Source organism: Muntiacus reevesi, chromosome 3 (genome assembly GCF_963930625.1).
Source record: "Muntiacus reevesi chromosome 3, mMunRee1.1, whole genome shotgun sequence".
NCBI classification, from domain to species: Eukaryota; Metazoa; Chordata; class Mammalia; order Artiodactyla; family Cervidae; genus Muntiacus; species Muntiacus reevesi.
Genome location: NC_089251.1, coordinates 30713101 through 30735713, shown reverse-complemented (window position 1 = coordinate 30735713; position 22613 = coordinate 30713101). Strand labels below are relative to the sequence as shown.

At 36.2% G+C, this 22613-nt stretch overlaps 1 protein-coding gene across 6 annotated transcripts in view; it reads right to left on the bottom strand.

The window, feature by feature from the left end:
- Positions 1-22613, bottom strand: part of NCOA1 (nuclear receptor coactivator 1) — a 204355-nt gene that overhangs the window by 146474 nt on the left and 35268 nt on the right. For 5 of the 6 annotated variants that reach the window (XM_065928668.1, XM_065928672.1, XM_065928670.1 and 2 more), the window contains exon 2: positions 10149-10293. The gene's annotated coding sequence lies outside the window, so the exon portion shown is untranslated. The remainder of the gene's footprint in view (positions 1-10148; positions 10294-22613) is intronic. The other variant, XM_065928669.1, reaches the window with a different exon arrangement.

Here is a 22613-nt window from a genome sequence, read left to right as displayed (position 1 = left end):
GGGAAGATCCCCTGGAGAAGGGAAAGGCTACCAACTTCAGTATTCTGGCCTGGGGAAGTTCATGGACTGTATAGGCCATGGGGTCGCAAAGACTTGGACACGACTGATCAACTTTCACTCACATTCAGTTACTTATCTGCTCATTCATTTCTGGGTAAAGGAAAGCAAGAACAGAGAAGCAGGACCAAAACTAAAGATAATAAAGCATAAAAATCAAACCCTTCAAAGATCCTAAACATTACTGTGATGCAGAAGAACACATGATGAAGTAAATACAATCCAGTGAAAAATGACAACCATCTAGACAACTATTTAGCCAATAACATAACCAAAATAACCTGATACAATTAAAGGTAATCGCAAAATGAAACAGCTGTGATAAAGTAAGTAAAAGTAGGTCTCAATCCAGTTGAAAGTAAGAGTGTTAAGACCTTAAACTAACCAGGGCTTCCCAGGTGGCTCAGTGGTAAAGAATCTGCCTGCCAATGAAGGAGATGTGGATTCAATCCCTGGGGTCAGGAAGATCCCCTGGAGAAGGAAATGGCAACCCACTGCAGTATTCTGACCTGGGAAATCCAATGGACAGAGGAGCCTGGTGGGCTACAGTTCATGGGGTTGCAAAGAGAGAGACACGATTTAGGGACTAAACAACAATAGTACCTAACCAAGATTCAGAATACCATAATTCTTGACCAACCACCCTACCACCACAATAGGTTCCAGAAAATGAAAGTGAGAAGGAATGTACCAAGTAAAACTGACTGTTTATTATTATCAAAGGGTTTGGACCACAGGCTAGGAACCCCTCTGCCTCAGTTCAGTTCAGCTCAGTCGCTCAGTCGTGTCTGACTCTTTGTGACCCCATGGATTGCAGCATGCCATGCCTCCTTGTCCATCACCAATTCCCTGAGTCTATTCAAACTCATGTCCATTCAGTCGGTGATGCCATCCAACTATCTCATCCTTTGTCGTCCCCTTCTCCTCCTGCCTTCAATCTTTCCCAGCATCAGGGTCTTTTCAAATGAGTCAGCTCTTCGCATCAGGTGGCCAAAGTACTTGAGTTTCAGCTTCAGCATCAGTCCTTCCAATGAATATTCAGGACTGATTTCCTACAGGATGGACTGGTTGGATCTTCTTGCAGTCCAAGGGACTCTCAAGAGTCTTCTCCAATACCACAGTTCAAAAGCATCAATTCTTAGGCGCTCAGCTTTTTTTATAGTCCAACTCTCACATCCATACACGACTACTGAAAAAACCATAGCCTTGACTAGATGGACTTTTGTTGGCAAAGTAATGTCTCTGCCTTTTAATATGCTGTCTAGGCTGGTCATAACTTTTCTTCCAAGGAGCAAGCGTCTTTAAATTTCATGGCTGCACATTAAAAAGAATTCATTTGAATCAGTTCTAATGAGATGGATGAAACTGGAGCCCATTATACAGAGTGAAGTAAGCCAGAAAGATAAAGAACATTACAGTATACTAACACATATATACGGAATTTAGAAAGATGGTAACGATGGCCCTATATGCAGGGCAGAAGAAGAGACGCAGAAGTACAGAACAGACTTTTGAACTCTGTGGGAGAAGGTGAGGGTGGGATGTTTCGAAAGAACAGCATGTATATTATCTGTGGTGAAACAGACCACCAGCCCAGGTGGGATGCATGAGTCAAGTGCTCGGGCCTGGTGGGCTGGGAAGACCCAGAGGAATCGGGTGGGGAGGGAAGTGGGATGGGGGACCGGGATGGGGAATACGTGTAACTCTATGGCTGATTCATATCAATGTATGACAAAACCCACTGAAAAAGAAAAAAAAAAAAAAAAGAAAGAAAGAAAAAAATTTAAAAAATTAAAAAAAAAATTTCATGGCTGCAGTCACCATCTGCAGTGATTTGGGAACCCCAAAAAATAAAATCTGCCACTGTTTCCACATCTATTTGCCGTGAAGTGATGGGACCGGATGCCATGATCTTAGTTTTCTGAATGTTGAGCTTTAAGTCAACTTTTTCACCTCCTCTTTCACTTTCATCAAGAGGTTCTTTAGTTCTTCGCTTTCTGCCATAAGGGTGGTGTCATCTGCATATCTGAGGTTATTGATATTTCTCCCGGCAATCTTAATTCCAGCTTGTGCTTCATCCAGTCCAGCGTTTCTCATGATGTACTCTGTATATAAGTTAAATAAGCACGGTGACAATATACAGCCTTGACGTACTCCTTTCCCTATTTGGAACCAGTCTGTTATTCCACGTCCAGTTCTTGCTTCCTGACCTGCATACAGATTTCTCAAGAGGCACACAGCTGGTTAAGCCTAATACCTGAAACACTCAGCTCAAGCCAATGGTTTCTTGGTTTCTTTTTTTATACTTAGGTCCACATCTTAACACAGAGAAAAGAAGGAAAAGAAAATCAAATATTTCTACAAAAAACTAACAGGGATCTGATTAATCCTTCTGAATATACAACCAGAAAGCTGGGATAAAATAAACAATAGCTTTCAGATACTGGATAACAGTCAAAGCAGGAGGGGGCTACCTGTGAAAAGGGGGAAAAAATTAGGTGAGCCCTACAATGCTTCACCTCACACACCCTGGAAGCAGTTTCCAGGATGCAGGGTAGAGAGGGAGAACTTCAGCAGAGCCTGGCAGTCTCAGAGAATTGAGGAGACAAGAGACTGGCGATCTTCAGGGAGGCCACGGCGGCCAGAACTTGTGTTAAAGCCTACCAAAGAGAAGGGACCTGCATACACAGAACTCTGGAGATCTACAGAGGCCTCCCCTCAAGCCTTTGGCCGGTCATCTATGACAGGAAACTACCAGAGGTTGGGGAAAGGACCCATGTTAGAGGTTGGGGAAAGGACCCATGAAAAACAGATAGGTCAAAGAATTCCTGAAACTCATACAAGGGTAGAGAGAATTTTTATTCCCACCAAGCAGAGTGAAAAGACCTCATAATACATGAGACATTAAGTAAAGTACTACAAAAATATCAACTCTAAATTAGCTCAAATAAGGTTGCCTGGGACCCATCCAACCAAAGCTTCCTCAAGGTACATTTTCCCCTAAACTGCTCCCATCACCTCATTCCCTACTAGAAAAGTATTATTTTGGTATCCAATTCTCTCAGTAATCTTTCTTAAACTCAGAGACTATTATAAGAAAGTGTCTTACGGAGAACACAGAGATTACTCATTAAACCACCACAGCGCATTATCAACAGTTTTTCCCATATGTCTCAGGCCTGGGGCTTCTTAAACTAACTAAACCATATTCACTTCTCCTCATTTAAAAAATTAATTAAAGAAATAACAATTGTTAAACAAAATTATGAAGGAGTTTTCTCTTAAACATGTGCTAATAAATGCTTTGCCTAATTTTATCTCAGGTAGCCTATGTAAAGTCCAATGAGAAGTAACTGTGTAACAGGTGTGGAGGTTGGGGGAAGAAAGAAATTTTATCAGAGAGTCACAAAGAAATTCAGGAAATCGAACCAATAGAATCAACAAGTAATTCAAAGTAAAATGAACCATGAATAAGATGCTTACTGATCAAGAGATAACTATACACTTTGCTCCTTTTTTTAAATTGAATATAATTGCAACATTGTGTTAGTTTCAGGTGTACAGCAAAGTGATTCAGAAATATATATATATATATCTCTTACATGTATTCTGAATGTAAAAAATATATACGTGTTTTATATAGAGTCGTGTGTTATCTGTTAATCCCTAATTCCTAATTTCTCCCCCACAACTGCCTTTCCTCTTTGGTAACCATAAGTTTACTTTCTATGTCTGTGAGTTTATTTCTGTTTTTTTTAAATAAGTTGATTTATATCATTTTTTGAGATTCCACATATAAGTGGCATCATGTGACATTTGTCTTTATCTGACTTACTTCACGATGATAATCTCTACTTACATCCATGTTGCTGCAAATATGATTATTTCATTCTTTTTTATGGCTGAGTAGTATTCCATTGCATATATTTACCACATCTCTATCCATTCATCTGTTGATGGACATTTAGGTTGCTTCCAAATCTTGGCAACTGTAAACAGTGATACATTCATTCTTTGGCTTCTGGCTACATACTAAGTCAATTCTTAGTCTCTTAGTGAGTACCATGTATTTACACAGGAATAAACTTGACTCTGGATTCACTAAATATTAAGACAACTTCCAAAATCAAAATTGAAATGAAAACTGCTATTTAAAAGTTTAAATTCTAGACAGCACAGTAAAACAAAAGAAATAAACAGTACAAGGATTGGAGTGGAGGGATTAAAAATAAAATTTATGTAAGGAGAGACATAAAAACTAGAAAAGTACAGACTCTAGGGCTAGAATGCCTGGGTTCAGGTGTACCACATACCAGCTAGGCAATCTTGGGCAAGTTAATGTCTACTTCACTGAGGTTTTTATAAGAACCTAATGGATTAATGCTTCCCTGGTAATTCAGACGGTAAAGCGTCTGCCTACAATGTGGGAGACCCGGGTTCAATCCCTGGGTCGGGAAGATCCCCTAGAGAAGGAAATGGCAACCCACTCCAGTATTCTTGCCTGGAAAATCCCATGGACTGAGGATCCTGGTAAGCTACAGTCCATGGGGTTGCAAACAGTCGGACACGACTGAGCAGCTTCACTTCAATGGATTAATATGTGCAAGTGCTTAAAATAGAACTTGGTAAACAGTAAGCACTATACAGTAAAACTGTCCTTTGTAGACAATATGATTTTGTATATAGAAAACCCAACAACTCAAGAAATTATCAGAAATAAAAATCTGGCAGGTTACTAAATACACATAGTTTAACTGCATTCTTACAAGCCAACAAAGAGAAAATGCAAATTTCTGGACATTTTTCTTATGGGAAATCTTCCAAAAAACTTAGAGAATAATATCAAGAATTATACCACCACCACCCTCCAACACCACAAGTGCCTAGTATAAACAATGATCAACTCATGGCCAATCTTGATTCATCCCCACCCACAGCCTCCTCTCCACTCAAGATAATAATAAAGTAGATTTCACACATATCCTTGCATCCATCAACATTTTAATATGTACCTCTAAAAGACAGTGACTCTTTTTCAATATAACTACATGCTATTATCTATCATATCTAAAAATTAATAATTTAATGTAAAATATTCAGTGTTCAAATTTCCCTGATTATTTTACATTTTACATTTACTTATTAAAATCTGGACCCAAATAAAGTCCAACATCACTATTAATTCCAGTTTTCTTCTTTCTTTTCTCTTCTTTTGTTCCTCACAATTTGTTTAAAAAAAAAAAAAAAAGTTGATGTCCCGAGGACTTCCCCATAGCTTAGATCCTGTTGACTCCATCTCCATGGTATCATTTCACTGTTTCCCTGTAAATCAGTAGTTGGAGCTAGAGGCTTGATCAGATTCAGATTCAAATTTAATTTTTTTGGCAAGGATATTTCACAGGTGGGATTACAAACTTTCATTAAGAGAAACCTAATGCCTAACTGTCTTTATTCTTGTGATGTTAGCAGCCACTGATGATCTTTGCTTAAGTCCAGGAATTCATTAAGAAACGGTGATGTTCTATTTATCATCTCTTAAATGTAAATAGAATACTAGTACTGAGAAAAGAAACTTCCTCTCTTCAACTATTTGGTTACCTTCAAGTATAGTTGGTTTCTTAGCATACTCCAAAGAAAACAAATGAGTTTTTTAAAGTATCACCATGAACTCATGAGTTTAAACATATTTGATGTGATTATGTTACCGTTTTACATACTAATGCTCAAACTGTCTCATCTTTGGTCAGACAGAGCATGTTTGTTGTTCTGTCACACCCTATTACTGTTTGATAACTTCCTTGCAAGATGTTCAACGCCCCCAGTCTGAAGCAGCTTTAGCCATACTATGTTTTCCCTTTCAACTAGCTCTTCGCTTATTCTTTATTTCTACTAAATTAAAAATGCCTAATTCCTGGGACTTTCGTGGTGGTTCAATGGCTAAACTCCGTGCTCCCAGTGCCAGCGGCCCAGGAACAAACCCTGGTCAGGGAACTAGAACCCAAATGGTGCAGCTAAAGATACTGCATGCCACAGCTAAGACCCACCGAAGTAAGATAAATAAATACATCTTAATTTTTAACTATAAATCAACTGTATTTGTATTCTAGATATTATGATTGACTATGGACCCAGAAATTTTAGAAATATTTCTTTCTCAGGTCTACTTTCAGGATTCCATTGACTGCCCCCACCAAAAAGCATACCTGACTCAAAATTAAGATGTTAAGTGCTTCAGTTTGACAGACTGGAGCAAAAAGAGTCCTAATATATTCTCTGCTGGTATTTTAGCTCTGCAAAGTATGTCTTCATGTTCTATTTCAAAATTCAGATATGGTTTTTAAACATGTATAATAAAAAAATTCATTCCTTTGATAAATTAGTAAAATCATCAAGTGTGGGGAAATGGTCAAGCTCCTGGAGAATTATTCTATATTATAATTCAAACTTTTATAAAATCCTCATGCTTCATCCTTAACATTGAAACTCATGATATGTGAATATGAAAGTTTTAAGTTCTGACTATTTCAAAAAGCAAATGTAAGTTTATGCCTCCTTGAAATCACAGAAATGGCATTATAAGTAGTAAAGAAACATTCATCTTATTTTACTAAAAAACAAACTAATAAACATGTAAAGCCCTGTCATAGTACACAGTACGTCAAATACATCACTGTGGAAAAGCAGAATCCTACACTTGCTGACCATTTCTTCACCAAAATCCTAAAAAAACACAGCGTCAGTGGTCAAAAATTGCTTACATCCACAATTTTTACTATTTTTTTCCAACATTAAATCACAACCAGAAATGACATTATTAAATGCCGATTTTCCTCTCTGAAAAAAGGATATAAATTTATACTTGGTACAAAGTCTTTTATTCACAGACCAAGTGTACCCTCTCCTACAGCTAAGTTGTTGGCGGTTGATCAGAGGAAACAGTGCAACTTTTCCAGGCAACAATGGCTTAAAAAAAAAACTCAACCAATCACTACCACCACCACCACCAACAACAAAAACAACAAAACAAAAGAAAAGTGACAACAGAAAGCTTTCTGCTGGTGCAAACCTCTCAGTGACTAAACAGTAACACCTCTCTATGAAGTGCTGGTATGTCCTCAGCACATCAGTGCTTTCATCCAACTGAAAAACAAAAAATTCTGCTAGCATGCACATGACAGTAATTGCTTTTCCAGATGGTATGCCTTTGATAAGGGATTTTTGCCAAAAGCTCATTTTACTTTCTCTCCAAGCATAATATTTGTCATTAAGTTTGAAACTGGTTTGACAAGCTTCTCAATAGTAGTGTGAGCTGACCTGTTTTTGGCTAAGAGGATAACTGTGACTGATCCTTCAGCAGTGTGGTCTTCTTTGTCTTTATCAACAACGTGCTATAACACTGAAAAGCATTATTTTATAAAATTTTATACATTTGTTTCATTTTTATCACAAGTCTAAACAGTAATTATTATAGAAAAGGAAACTAAGACAGAAATATTAATTCAGTTCCTCAGGGTGGCATGAAAGTCGAAGAGCCAATGCTTGTGCTCTTTCCATCCCACCACAGAGAAAATCATGGCAAGGGAATACCTATTTCCTCAGTATACCTGTTGAAATGTTTTTGTGAGTCCAAACAAAATATATTTAAAAGGCATCATTTTAATTTAATGTGAACTATAATCCAAGATGGGCTTCCCAGGTGACACCAGTGGTAAAGAAAACAAACAAACAAAAAAAAACCTGGCTGCCAGTGCAGGAGACATAAGAAACATGGGTTCGATGCCTAGGTTGGGAGGATCCCCTGCAGGAGGAAATGGCAACCCACTCCACAACTCCTGCCTGGAGAATCCCATGGACACAGGAACCTGGAGGACTACGGCCTACAGGGTTGCAAAGAGTTGGAGACAACTGAAGCAACTTAGCACACGCGCACACGCGCACTCGCGCGCGTGCACACACACACACACACACACACGTGTGCATGCATAATCCAAGACATAACCTTACAAATGTTCTAGTGCCTCAAGTCATGCACTGACTTTATTTTGTACAATAAAAATACAAAAAAGAAAAAAAAAACTCCCACAATCTCAAAATCTTAAAAACCTCTCAAAAATTTTTTGAAAAATCTTTAAAAAATATTTTCAAAATCTATTATATAAAACTTCAGAGTGCAAGTTTGTGAAATTTCTACATCATTTTTGAAAGGGGAAATGACAAGTATCAATAGGAGTATCACTCTGTGTAAGTCTGCAAATAAGTGGGGCAACGTAAGAAACTAATGAATTGAAATCTCTAATTTAAGGATTTAAGCAACTTAATTTGGTTATACGGCACTTTCACAAGTAGGCACCATAAACAGCCAACAACCACAACCAATCAGTCACAAAATTCAATTGATGAGAATTTCCAACTTTATAATCTTTTTGTTGACATCTGAATATAGAACTTAACTATACTACTCAGAAAAGAATACTAAACTATGATTTTATGTGCTCATTTCATAATTGCTTTTAAATGGTTTTTAGATGACAGTGTTTAGCCTCCCTAGCCCCAGAGTAAATATTCTGAGTGAAAGAGGTCTTCAACTTCACTCATAATGAAGTTATAGAATAACCTATATCCTTCCACACATTTAGAATTACTCTCTACAAAGCTTAACAATTCAACTAATGCTGTTAAATGAAAGCAAGAAGGAAAGGTATCTTTAAAAAATAAGTTAGGGCCTTCCCTGGCAATCCAGTGGTTAAGACTTGACTTTCCAATGCAGGGGTATGGGTTCAATCCCTGGTCAGGGAGCTAAGATCCACATGCCTCCTGGTCAGAAACCCAGAACATAAACATAAGCAATACTGTAACAAATTCAAAATGACCACATCAAAAAAAAAAAAAAAAAAAAATCTTAAAAAACAATAAGGGAAATGGTTATGGTAATAAGTTAAATTACATATTTAATCATCATTGCCATTTGATTCAAAGTGACACCAAAAAGTTTTCTAAAAGTTCAATGCATCTGCTAGCTGCCAGAGAACTTTTAAAACTTCTAACCAAAACAGCCTCTTTTTCATCTGCTATTTGATTCAAGGTAATTTTTCTTTGATAAGAATTGCTCAATTACACCACCCCCTTTTAGAAAGTAGTCCATCTATTTTAACTGAAGCAGTCTTAGGTGTTCTATTATGGATTCTTATATTTTAGAATTTACTACTTTACAAGTTCTTCTTTGGAAACAGAACAAAATGAAATTTAAAATCCAAGTAGTAAGTGATATATTTTTCTTAGATTTTTCATCTACTCTATATCCTAGCAAATACAGAGAAGCAACCAACTCTGTCACTGAAAATAATTATCTTTCCATAATTTCTGCCTATTTGGAAACATACAATTAAAAAAATTTTATTTTTAAATAAACACCAAACTAACTGTATTCTCTTTGGATTTTATACGTATTTTAGAAAAATAGAGAGCGCTGTGTTTTCTGTTGATACTATGTTTCCTTTGATTGTTTTCAATTGTCTTATGTAGTCTTTAAAGTGGACAGCCAACCTCTGATTTGGAAGTACCATTTGACTCTTTAATTACATATCTGGCTTTTCTGATCCAAGTGAAACTAACCCATCAGATCCCAAAGGTCCTAAAGGGACTCTACGGGGAGTATAAGTGACACTTCTTGGTGAATAGAAAACCCTTCACAGTAAGCTTAGGAGAACAGGAAAGAGAGGTTTTTGAATCAAACCAAAGGACAAGGTCTCTGGTATCATGGAAGCACATGACGAATTCAACTGTTTACCTCGGAGCGTCATGACATAAATAAAATAATAATTAAACTTTCGGCATTTATTTTATTCCAGTTCTTCTATACTGAGTCATAACCTGCACTCAGTATATTTCTAATAATTGACATGCTTTTCTAATTATAAGGATTATCTCCTCTTAAAATCTGAATCTTGTCTCAGATTGTGGGGAGGGGAGTGGATGCGTCCCCAAAAGCTAGCCATTCTAACATAGAAATTTTTAAACTTATAAAATCTATATAGATAGAAATCAACATTATACACTGACTGCCAAGGAGTCAAATTAAAGTAAAGCTGTACCTTGAATACCTTAGAGTAAGTAGAAGTTATAAATGTCAGTGTCTTCATTTGGAAGCAAAAATTCTTATTGCCTGATCTTGTCTGATGGTCCGTGATTTTTATCATCAGAGTCAGTTCCAGTCACATCCCATTAGTATGGATGGATCTAAAGTAGAAGAGACATTAGATTTTAGATACTGTGACATATCATTGTTTCCCTGTAAGAATACAAAGATTCTCACACAAATGCTTTAGTTTTTCAAGAAATTCTAATTCCCATTCTTGTCCCTACCACAGATTTGAAAAACTGAAAATAAAGAATAAAGATTAAATAAACAGATAAAGTTATCAGTGGTAATTAGTTACTGGCTTTAAAAAGGTTCAGATACCCAAAGGAGGTATGCCGCAAATTAGGCTTCATATGGGTAATTTAAGGAGGTAAGGGTAACTCTGACTCACTCATCAGAGTTGCTGAAGTCACCCCAGCAGCAATGGCTTCAGGACCCAGTTTCTGGTAAAATGAAACAGTAGGAAGAAACAGGATTTCCAGCAGAAGATACCTCTATGACAAAGAAGCGCCTGATATGATGGCTATCATTCATTCCTAGATCACTGGCAGTGGGAACGTGACAAATGGTCCCCCTTACTAAATTAATGGTAGTACTCTACCTTCCCATTCTACCTCAAAGTTAACTCCAAACAGTGGGACTCTGCAGACATCAGAGAATACTTGAGAAATGTGAGCCCTACTGGCTTTCAATATTTAAAGCCTAACTGCTTTAGGTTTTACCACCCAGGGTTAAGCTTTTCACTAATACTCCCTTTAGACCACAAAGACACGGTGGATCAGGATCCAGCGACGATCTTCATACCACAGATCAACTCAGGAATCTTGCTAGTTACTTCTACCTGTGGCTCCCATCCCTGTCACTCTTGGGCTTTATTCAAAACATAAACTATTGTGACTGACTACTGTCTCTCCTGTTTTCATGTCCACAGTGTTCTCTTTGCTCTCTCACCCACTGCATGTGTTCCCCAAATGCTGTCCTTCCTTCCAACCTTTTCCACAGGGACCTCTGGAAACCCCTTTTACATAGTAAAACAAATGACCTCTGTATCTTCAGCCTTATCACTGAACTTCGTTTCAACCACTGGGCTAAATCCACCTCTTGAAACAAACCCTCCGGAGTGAAGACTAATAAGGTCATAGGAATCATCTCTGTACACAGTGGCATTTCCAGACCCTAACTCATAAGCAACCCCAACCCCTCCCTCAGAGTCATACCATCTGGCTGTCCTATGCTCGTCTTATCTTTGTCACTGAATATTCCACTCTTTCATTCCTAACCAAGGTCCAGACTCAATTCCTCAGATACACTCTACCTACACTCATCTCTCCAGTTGTGTGTTGTCACCAGTCTCAAAATCCGGGTTGTCACCACCCAGGCTAACAGTCCACCAAGTATGTTAGTTTCTTTCTTCCACTTCACCACTCTCAAATTCCTAATCCTGGGTCAATCTAACCAACTGCTAATGAAAAAACACACAAGCATGTGGACTAATCCTGCTATAACATTAAGGTCTTCAAAGTTAGTCAGACACTGAATGCCCCCATGTCATTAATCAGATCCTTCTTCCACAACCACACTGCCTCTGTTGGCAAATGTGCAGCTCTCACTCTCCCAGTCCCACAGTGGGTAGAATGGGAAAGGGGTTTCATGTCTTCCTTATGTGTGTAGGTTATTTATATTGTGAAAACACCATTACTTTCATCTACTCTTAACATTTTTCTCAGTCTACCGCTGGCTTTTAATACAAAAGTTTCTATTTTCAGGTGGCCAGATTTACCCATCAGTGCATTTTTCATTTCTCTTATTATTTCTTTGCTTAGAAATTTCTTCCCATTCAACAATAACAGATAGCTACTCTGATTTTCACTTTTCTGTGGGCTGTTTTTGAATACTTCATTACAAATGATGAATGGAAAGAGATTTAATTCTAAACTGACCTGTATTTCAAATTGCCAGTTTTCCTAACAACTTTAAGTAATTAAGTAAACTTCTTTTTGATTTATAAATTTCTTCTTATAAATTTCATTTGTCTACAACAAAGTTGATTTCCAGGCTATCATCCATTTCTGTAATGTAATTATTGTTTCTTTTTATGCTTTAATTTGTGATAAGAATAATCTTTGGTATTCTCATGTTCTATTCTTGACAACCGTTAGATACATTTTACCAGTTTCCAAGGAGATGCCGAGTAGCTTCATGAGTAAGAAATGGTTTGCCAGTCCTCTCTGAGTGGTGTATTTCTGTTACAGTTGCTATCTGTACACAGTGCTCCTTTGTACTTTGAAGGATCATCCTTATTGGGTCTAGACCCAAAACCTCCCTAATCATGTTAGAAAACCAGCCTTTTTATGTATTTATCTATCTAGAGCCAGATTCATAAAACCATGATCTCTGCAATTCTCCATGCTTTGTATTTACCTTTTCATTTCTAAAATCTACTTTATGTAAAAACAGAAGTATCTCACACACAATTTGTATTTCACAGGCCAACATTTTTTTTATCAGTTCCAATGGATTTTTCAAATCTTCCTGTTATCTTTTAAGGTTCACATAGTTATGTTTACTAATTTTAATTTTTCTGAATATATACCACATTCACATGAATCAAAAAATTAATATGATGTAAAAAGAAACATATTTGAGAAGTCTCATTTCTCTATCATCCACATGTGGTTTCATGCTGTCCTTGCTTACTATACATCACCACTTTTATTAAAGTGGTGTATAAATAAATATATATTTATTATACATTCTTATATGTATATGCTTCCAGTGATTGTTTATGCAAATACACTTAACTGCGAATATAGTCTTATTATTCCTGCCTTCTTACATAAAATATTTAATTTTGCACATTATCTTTTTTCGATCATTATATCCTGCAGATTTTCCATGTTAGGATATGCTTCCATGATATTTCATTGTGTGAACATACACTAGCTTGCATAACTAAGCTCACAGTTATAAGAAATTAGATTCTACAAATTTAAGTCTTATTTCTGAAAATAACTTAGTTCAAGAGCAACAACTGAACAAACCAAACAGCACAAGAAACTATGTGATGTGATTTCACAAAATTTTATTCCATTAATAAATATAAGTTCTCTTGTATATTTATCTTTTAATCTCAAGTTTACTTTATGATCCTATCTAAAATTTATCAACCATAATAGTCATAAACTTTGAAAGCAGAAGGACAGTTATTAGGTTGAAAGGCCTCAAATTCTGAAAGCTGCCTAACCTCAAAGAGGGTTTCAATGGGTCTACAAAAATGAAATACAGTTACACAAGAATCAAAACAGCTATTGGAGCAAAAAAATGTTCCATTCTACTTAGTAAGACCAGGGAAAGACTCACGGAAGAAAGAGTCCCTTGGGTTCAATCCTAAATGACCAAGTGCTCAAGAGACAAATAAAGAGAAAACAAGGAAGACCAGAATAAGCAGCAGTTTGAAAGAGCAAACTCTGTCAAGACCTTTAAGCAGTTCTTCTTCCACTTAGAATGCAGAAAGCCGCAAAAGAGTGTTTTCCCACCCTAGTGAGAAAAAGCCAGATACATAAAATCAAAACTTCTCTTGAATCTAACAAAGAATTGAAGTCAGAAGGCAACCAAGTAATTCAATTCCAAAAAGGGAAAGTTCCTCCAGTGAGAGACTGTACAAACTGTTTTACCTTTGGCAGGTTCCCAGAAAAAGAAGTGGGCCTCAATCAAGTATAAAGGGGAAAAAAATCAGTTAAATCTTAACAAATTCTAAGTGACCAAATATAAACTACTATATCAATTAGGAATGGTTGGAAACCCCAAACACAAGGGGAGTTTACACTCAGTTGCAAGCTCTTCTACATGCCTCAACCAGACTCTCACAAGAAAGATCAGAGGTAGGACAGGAAATCAGAGAAACCCCCTCATCACTGAAGCGAGTGTGTATGAGGTGACAAGTACAGGTCTGAAGCCTTGCCTGATTCCCCAACCTATCCCCAACACAGACCAAAAGCCTAGAGCCACTGGGGGAATGACAGAAAATTCTCTCACACCAGAATCCAGGCAATAATCCACTGCTTCAGCGAACAAAAGCAAATGCCTCATCCAGACAGGGAGAAAACACTCTTAAGCTCTCAGACACAGGCAAAGATACACTGGTGCTATGAGAATACAGAGGCAAAAAAACAGCCCTCTGCCATTGTGGGGGAAGGGGGAAGGAAAAGTCTTGGGTCAGGATCCTGCACTAATAACAAAAGAAATGTACTGCTACAAGGGAGGAAAAGGATATTCCTGCCCAAGACCAATCACAAATTATGACGGTGTTTGACCATCACAGGGAAGAGAAAGCAGGAAAGCTAAGAAAGTTCTACCCCTGATTCCTGTAGGGTCTAATCAGGATTGAGTTTGGACCAGAACAAAAGAGAACCCTGCCCTGTCCCACAAGCAACAATAATCACTGGGAGAAAGACAGAAACATGAAACCTCTCTGCAAACAGATGTACAAAGAGTGAAAGATGGGGGTAATATAGCATCACAGAAAAATTCTGTAGTACCACACACCACACTCAAAACACAAGGCAACACCAGCCAGTCACTTGTGAACTCTGAAGCCTACTGAAGGTAATAATGGCCACAAATTCCAAACCCCGCTCATTTCAGGATTAGGTTGACTCAATCTCTGACACAAACAACCTGACAGGAGAGAATCACTTCAATCTCTCCTATCCGTCTATACATGACGACGAGCATTAAATCACAAATTATGAAGTATCCACAAAACCAAGAAAAAATAACTCTTTGTTAAGAGATAAAGAAATCAACAGAATCTGGACTGATTCATTCATTTAAATTATCAACCATTCTAAAATAAGTATGCTAAATGATCTAGTAGAAAAGATGGAGAGTATATGTAAAAAGATGGAAAATTTCAACAGTGAGATGAAAACTTTAAAAAAGTAAAATAGAAAAGCTAGAAACAACAAAAAAATTATTTTACATTAGAGAAGAAAAATTTCTTTGGCAGCCTCAAGAACAGCCTGGACACAGATGAGGAAAGAATCAGTGAACTCAAAGACAACAGAAATAATACAAAGTGAAACTACAGTTAGAAAAACTAAAGGAAAAAACACAGCTCAGGGCATCCAAGAGCTGTAGTACTATATCAAAACAAATTACATCCATTTAATTGGAGTCCCAAGAGAAAAAAACAAAAATAATGAGGTACAAGAAATACATGAACACGATAATGGCCAAGAATTTTCCCAGAAAAATCCAAGACAACAAACCAGAGAGCAAAAAATCCCAGAGAACCCCAATCAAGATAAATACCAAAGCACACACACACAAACAAACATACATGGGTATATCATAGTCAAACTGTAGAAAAATAAAAATCCCAAAGACAGAGAAAAAAAACCAAACACTACATATAAACAACAAAGATTAAAATTTTCTTCAGAAAATTATACAAGTCAAAAGACAATACTGAATATAATACCTTTTAGGTACTGAAAGAAAACAAAAAGAGCTGAACACAGATTTCAATAATCAGCAAAAAAAATTTTTTTTAATTGAAGGAGGACAGAAAGAATTTTTTACAAATAAAATGAGAGAATTCACTGCCTAAAGACACCAGGAATGCTAAAGGAAGTTGTTTAGGCAGCAGTGAAAATTACCAGGTGAAAATCTGGACCTATAAAAAGGAAATGAAAAGCACTGGAAAGAGAAGGTAAATATAAAAGACTATTTTTTTTATATTTTATTCATTTTAGAAGGTTGCACATGAACTAAAGTAAAAAATGATAACATAGGGTTAATAACATACAAGGAAATAAAATTTATGACAACAGAGTATAAAGATGCTAGGTAGAAAGTTGAATCATATTGTGTATACATGAAGTAGTATAGTATTAGTTAAAGAAAAAATGTGATATTAAAAAATGTGGAAAAAAGAATATGATAAGATTTTTAACTTATATATCTTTTTAAAAGATATACCTTTTAAACCTGAGAGTAGTGGTTCTCAACCAGGAGCATTTGGACCCCTCGGAGACATAGAGCAAAGTCTAGAAACATTGCTGGTTGTCAGAACTGGGGCAGGAAGTGCGTGCTACTGTCATCTAGAGCACAGAAACCAGGAATGCTAAAACTCCTGCAGTGCACACAGGATATCCCCGCCATGACCCACAACAATCACCCAACCAAAAAGACCAACAGCGCCAAAGTTAAGAAACCACGACCTACAGCAACCACTAAAATGTGTGTATGTATACCTACAGAATATGCCAAAAGTTAGATAAAGTGAAATTATGAAAAATGATTAATTCAATAGAAGGCAGAAAAAGAGGGAAAAATAAACAAAAAGGATTCAAATAGAAAATAACTAGAAGGATGGAACGTTTAAATCCAAACTTCCCAAATGACTACATTAAATAGAAATTATCTAAACACCCAATTAAAAGGTAGAGATTATCAAATCAAATTTTTAAAACATAATCCAATCATATGCTATCCACAAGATAGTTTCTGTACAAAGACATAGGTTAAAAGTAAAAGGTTGGAAAGGAAAGAAGAAATAGCATGACTGCATTAATATCTGACAAAGCAGACTTCAGAATAAGGAATATTACCAATGATAAAGAGGAACATTAATGATAAAGGATCAATTCATGATAAAACTCTAAGGAGATGAGACAAATTCATAATTACAGTTGTAGACATTAATACGACTCTGCTATTAATCAAAACAACAAGAAAACAGGAAATCACTAAGATATAGAAGACTTGAAAACACTATCAACTGACATGACCTAATCGAACATTTATAGAACATTATACACAACAAGAACAGAAAATGCATTATTTTCAATGCTACATAGAGGATTCACCAAGAAAGACCACATTCTGGGCCATAAAACAAATCTCAAAATATTTAAAAGAATTAAAATAATGCATTTTTTCTGACCAAAACAGTATTAGGTTAGAATCAATAACTGAAAAATACACTAAGAATTATTAAAGGTTAGAGATTAAACAATATATTTCTAAAGAACTCAAAGATTAAAAATTAAAGGAAATTAGAAAAAATTTTAGTTGAACTAAAAGTAAAACAGAACATACCAAAATTTGTGGAATACCACTAAAGCAGTTCTTAGAAAAACTTATAGCATAAAACATAAACTGCTTATAATAGAAAACATAAGTTTTGCCTCAATAATATAAGCCTCCACCTTAAGTAGAAAATTAAACACAAAGGGATTAGAAGGAAGAAATGAAACTGAAAACACAACACAGAAAATTTATGAAACTGAAATCTAGTTCTTTGAAAATTTCAATAACACTGAATAAACTTCCGGCCAGAAAAAGAGAGAAGCCACAAATTTAACTATATCAACAATAAAAAGAGGACAGCACTAGAAACTGTACAGACATTAAAAGAATAACAACAGACTATTACAAACAACTTTATGGCAATAAAACTCTATAATTTTGTTAAGATGTACCAATTCCTTGAAAGTTTGGAAGACAAACTACCAAGTTTACTCAACAAATTAAATAACATAACTCTTAGTAAGCATTAAGAAAATTTAGTTCATAATTTAAAATCTTCCCATGAAGAGAGGTCCATGACAAATGGCTTCCTTGGTAAATTCTACCAACATCTAAGGAAGAAATCATAATAACAATACACAAATTTTCCAGAAGTAAGAGTAAACATTTCCCAATTCATTTTACAAGGACAACATAACTCTGATACAAAAATCAGACCAAAAAAAAAAAGTTTAAGAAATACAAATTATAGACCAATCTTCTTTCATGAAGTCACAAAATATCTTAACCAAATATTAGAAAAATGAATCTAGCAATATAAAGAAAGGAATATATGTAATAACCAAATAACATTAATACCAAGAATACAATATTAGTTCAATAAAGAAAAAAAAATGAATCAATGTAATCGAACATATCAATATAAGCAATCATCTAAAAAAAAAATTCAAAAAAAAAAAAAATTCAGCAAAAACCCACAACCAGTCATGATTCAAAACTCAGAAAACTAGGAACAGAAGGGAATGTCCTCAGCCTAAGGCATGAATATACAACAAATCTACAGCTAATGTCATACATAACCATAAAAGGCTAAATGCTTCCCCTCTAAGATCAGGAACAAGGCAAGAACATCTACTCTCATAACTCCTATTCAGCACTGTACTGTCAGTACAATAATGTAAGAAAATGAAATAAAAGCACAGAGGTGGGGAAAAAGAAAAAAAAACTATCTTTTTTTCACAAGTGCTAGAGTCTATACAGAAAATCCCAATGAATCTATTACTAAAACTAAATTTGCTTTGAATACGGCAAAACTTCAGGATACAAGGTCAACAAACAAAATTCAACTGTATTTCTATACGACAGCAATTAATTAGAAATAAATTAACCAAACAGTAGCAATTATACTGGCATCAAAAAAGAAAGATTTAGGATAAATATAACAAAATAAACAGAAGAGTCCTGTGCTCAAAAATACAAAACACGAAGCGAGAAATCAAAGACCTCAATAAATAGAGGTATACTGTTTTCAAAAATCAGATTAATCAACATTAAGGTATCAATTCTCCTCCAACTAGTATACAGATTTAACAAAAATCCCAATTAAAACCCCACCTCGCTTTTTTGGTAAAAACTGGCTGCTGATTCTAAAATTTATATGGAAATGCACAGAACATTATCGGAAATTTTATACAACCTAATTTCAGTACTTTCTTTTTCTTGTTTAATTAAGGTCTTTTTATTCTCAACCTGCATTGGGGGGAGGAGAGGGGAGGGAGGGGCACCACTCTGCATCCTATGAGTACTTAGTTTCCAGACCAGGGATGGAACCCATGCCCCCTGGAGTGGGAACACAGTCTTAACCACTGGACTGCCAGGGAAGTCCTTCAATACTTTATATAAAGCTATAGTCATCAGGATATTGTAATTCTAACATAAGGATAAACACACAGATCAGTGGAATAAAGGAGATGTCCAGAAACAGATCTACATATTAATAGTCAATTGATCTGATCTTCAACAAAAGTACCAGGGTAATTCAATGGAAGAAGAATTGTCTTTGTAACAACTAATGCTAGAACAAACAACAATCCATATGGGGAAGGAAAAAAAAAAAAGAACCTCAACCCATACCTCACATCTTCTATAAAAATTAATAGACTTAAATATTTAAAATATAAAACTATAAAATTTCTAAAGGAAAACACAGGAGAAAACTTGGGGGACACTAGGTTAACCCAGAGAACCTAGTGAGAAACCCTGAGAAATCAGTATGCAGGTCAAGAAGCAACAGTTAGAAATGGACATGGAACAGACTGGTTCCAAATTGGGAAAGGAGTACATCAAGGCTGTATACTGTCACCCTGTTTCTTTAATTTATATGTAGAGCACATCATTCAAAATGCCAGGCTGGATGAAGTTCAAACTGGACTCAAGATTGCCAGGAGAAATATCAACAACCTCACATACACAGATGACACCACCCTTATGGCAGAAAGCAAAGAGGAACTAAAGAGTCTCTTGATGAAAGTGGAGAGTAAAAAATAAAAAGGCTGGCTTAAAACTCAACATTCAGAAAACGAAGATCATGACATTCGGTTCCACCACTTCATGGCAAATAGACGGGGAAACAATGGAAACAGTGATAGACTTTATTTTCTTGGGCTCCAAAATCACTGCAGATAGTGACTGCAGCCATAAAATTAAAAGATGCTTGCTCCTTGGAAGAAAAGCTATGACCAATCTAGACAGCATATTAAAAAACAGAGACATTACTTTGCCAACAAAGGTCCGTCTAGTCAAAGCTATGGTTTTTCCAGTAGTCATGTATGGATGTGAGAGTTGGACTATAAAGAAAGCTGAGCACTGAAGAATTGATGCTTTTGAACTGTGGTATTGGAGAAGACTCTTGAGAGTCCCTTGGACTGCAAGAAGATCAAACCAGTCAATCCTAAAGGAAATCAGTCCTGAATATTCATTGGAAGGACTGATGTTGAAGCTGAAACTCCAACATTTTGGCCACCTAATGCGAAGAACTGACCCACGGGAAAAGACCTTGATGCAGGGCAAGACTGAAGGCAGGAGGAGAAGGAACGACAGAGGATGAGACAGTTGGATGGATGGTTGGATGCCATCACCAACTCGATGAGTTTGAGCAAGTTCTGGGAGATGGTGATGGACAGGGAGGCCTGGCATGCTACAGTTCATGGGGTTGCAAAGAGTCGGACACAACTGAGTGACTGAACTGAACTGAGATTAACCCAGAGGTTGGCAAACTTTTCCTGTAAAGGGTCAGACATTAAATATTTTAGGCTTTGTGGGCTTAACTCTGTCCTGCAGCAAGAAAGGAGCTATAGAGAACATGGAAATAAACAGGCATAGCTACACTCCAATAAAACTTTAATCAAAAAAATAAGCAGCAGACTGAACTAGCTGTAGTTTGCCAACCCATGAGTTAGGCAGAATTTTTTTATATGATACAAAAAACAGGGACCATAAAAGAAGAAACATGAGATATTGCACTAAATTCTGCTCTTCCATAGACAGTGTTACGAAAATGTAAAGACAACACAAACTTGGAGAAAATATCTACATGACGAGTATCTCGTAAAGAACTTGTTTCTGGAATATAAAGAACTCTTAGACACAATAAAACAATAAACAGTTCAGTAAAAACAATGGCAAAGTATTTGGACAATGCAAAAATTACAACTTTAACAAGCAGCCTGCTGACACGGTACATGTGTTTATTAACCTTTCCCACCGGCCTTCAGGCTCCTATCTGAATGGCACACCCAACATTCTGCAAGAAGATAATCAACAAATGAAATAAAGCTATCAGAGGATTATTTAAGCTGATTTTTAAAGTAGTGTATTAACTGTTATAAAAAGTAAACTGTACTAACAGGTTATGATGAACAGAAAGTCTCCCTTAGTCATTCAGCTGCTTTCCCTTGCTTACTGTGTATTCACTGGTATTCTATATAATGAAAATGATGGCATACTATACAACTTTTCATCGTGATTTTCTTTAACTTAATGTGTCTTAGAACTTACTTCGTATCATTCCTTAAAGAATTCTCTCATGCTCTTTTTTTTCTTACCAACTTCATTATATTATACCTGAATACATCATAATTGTCTAACCAGTTTCTCATGGACAAACTCATATTATTTCCAGTATTTTTCCATTATTCACAATGCTCTTAAGAATGTCTGTGTACTCATGAACTGGAATTACTTTCTGAGTCAAAGAGAGTCTGAATTTAAATTATGATACTTATGATACCCTTCACTAGAATTTTGTTTCACAAACAGGGCTTAAAAAATATACATATGGATATGTGTCAGTAAACCTTCCAGATCAGAGAAACTAAGATTTTCAATTCTAAGTAATCCAAGATACTTGCTAAGTCAAGATAAATTCAGAGTGAGTGATAACAAGAGTGAGACTTAGCATGGCCCCTCACTACCCCAGATTTTTTCTACTTAAGTAAGGTAATACTTTTTATTTAATATGTATAATCTAATCTCTAAGAGGACTTGAACTGGTTACAAGTTAAGATACAATGTACAGAGGATTAACCACAATAAAACTTTGTAAATAAAATTAAAAATTAAGATACTGTGGTAATTGGTTGATATGGCCACAAACTATCCTCCAAAGAGGGCAGCCATCAAGTCCTTACCAGTCTTTGTGCATGTCATTCCACCCATGATGATACGATGCTTATATCCCAGTTCCTTGAATCTTGGCTGGCCTACTGACTTGCTTTGACCAACAGTGACCAAAAGTGACATCCTGAAGCTTCAAAGATCTGCCGGATTGTCAATTTGCCCTTTCTCTTTCTTGGAAGCTAGAAGCCCTAAGAAATCGGAACACCCTGAAACTATCATGCTGTGAAGAGGTCCTGTGGAGGCACACCAAAGTGCCAGACCTGTAATGGAAGTCTCCTTAGACTATCCAGTCCAGCCCCAGCTACCAGCTGAGTGAATGAAGCCAGCTGATGCCACACAGAAAAGAAGAATCCCCTAGCCAAGCCGTAATCAAATTCCTGGCCCACAGAACTGTAAAAAATAATAAATCAATGTGATTTTAAGTCACTAAGTTTGGGAGTGATTTGTTAAACGACAACAGGCAACTGAAACAGACACTATCAAGCTCGTAATATCAGCAAGACGGTGATATTATGTGTCACTATTGGGTCCTGAGTGTCAAAATTGGCCCATGGTCCCAGGGTTTTAAGTTCTCAGTTTTGATAAGAAGGAAATACGTAAATTGTGTATCTGAACAGTATGTACTTGTAAAAAGAACAATGCACCTAGTAGACTATAGTTTCAAACATAATTTTAGAAAATGCATATCATTCAAAATGATATATCT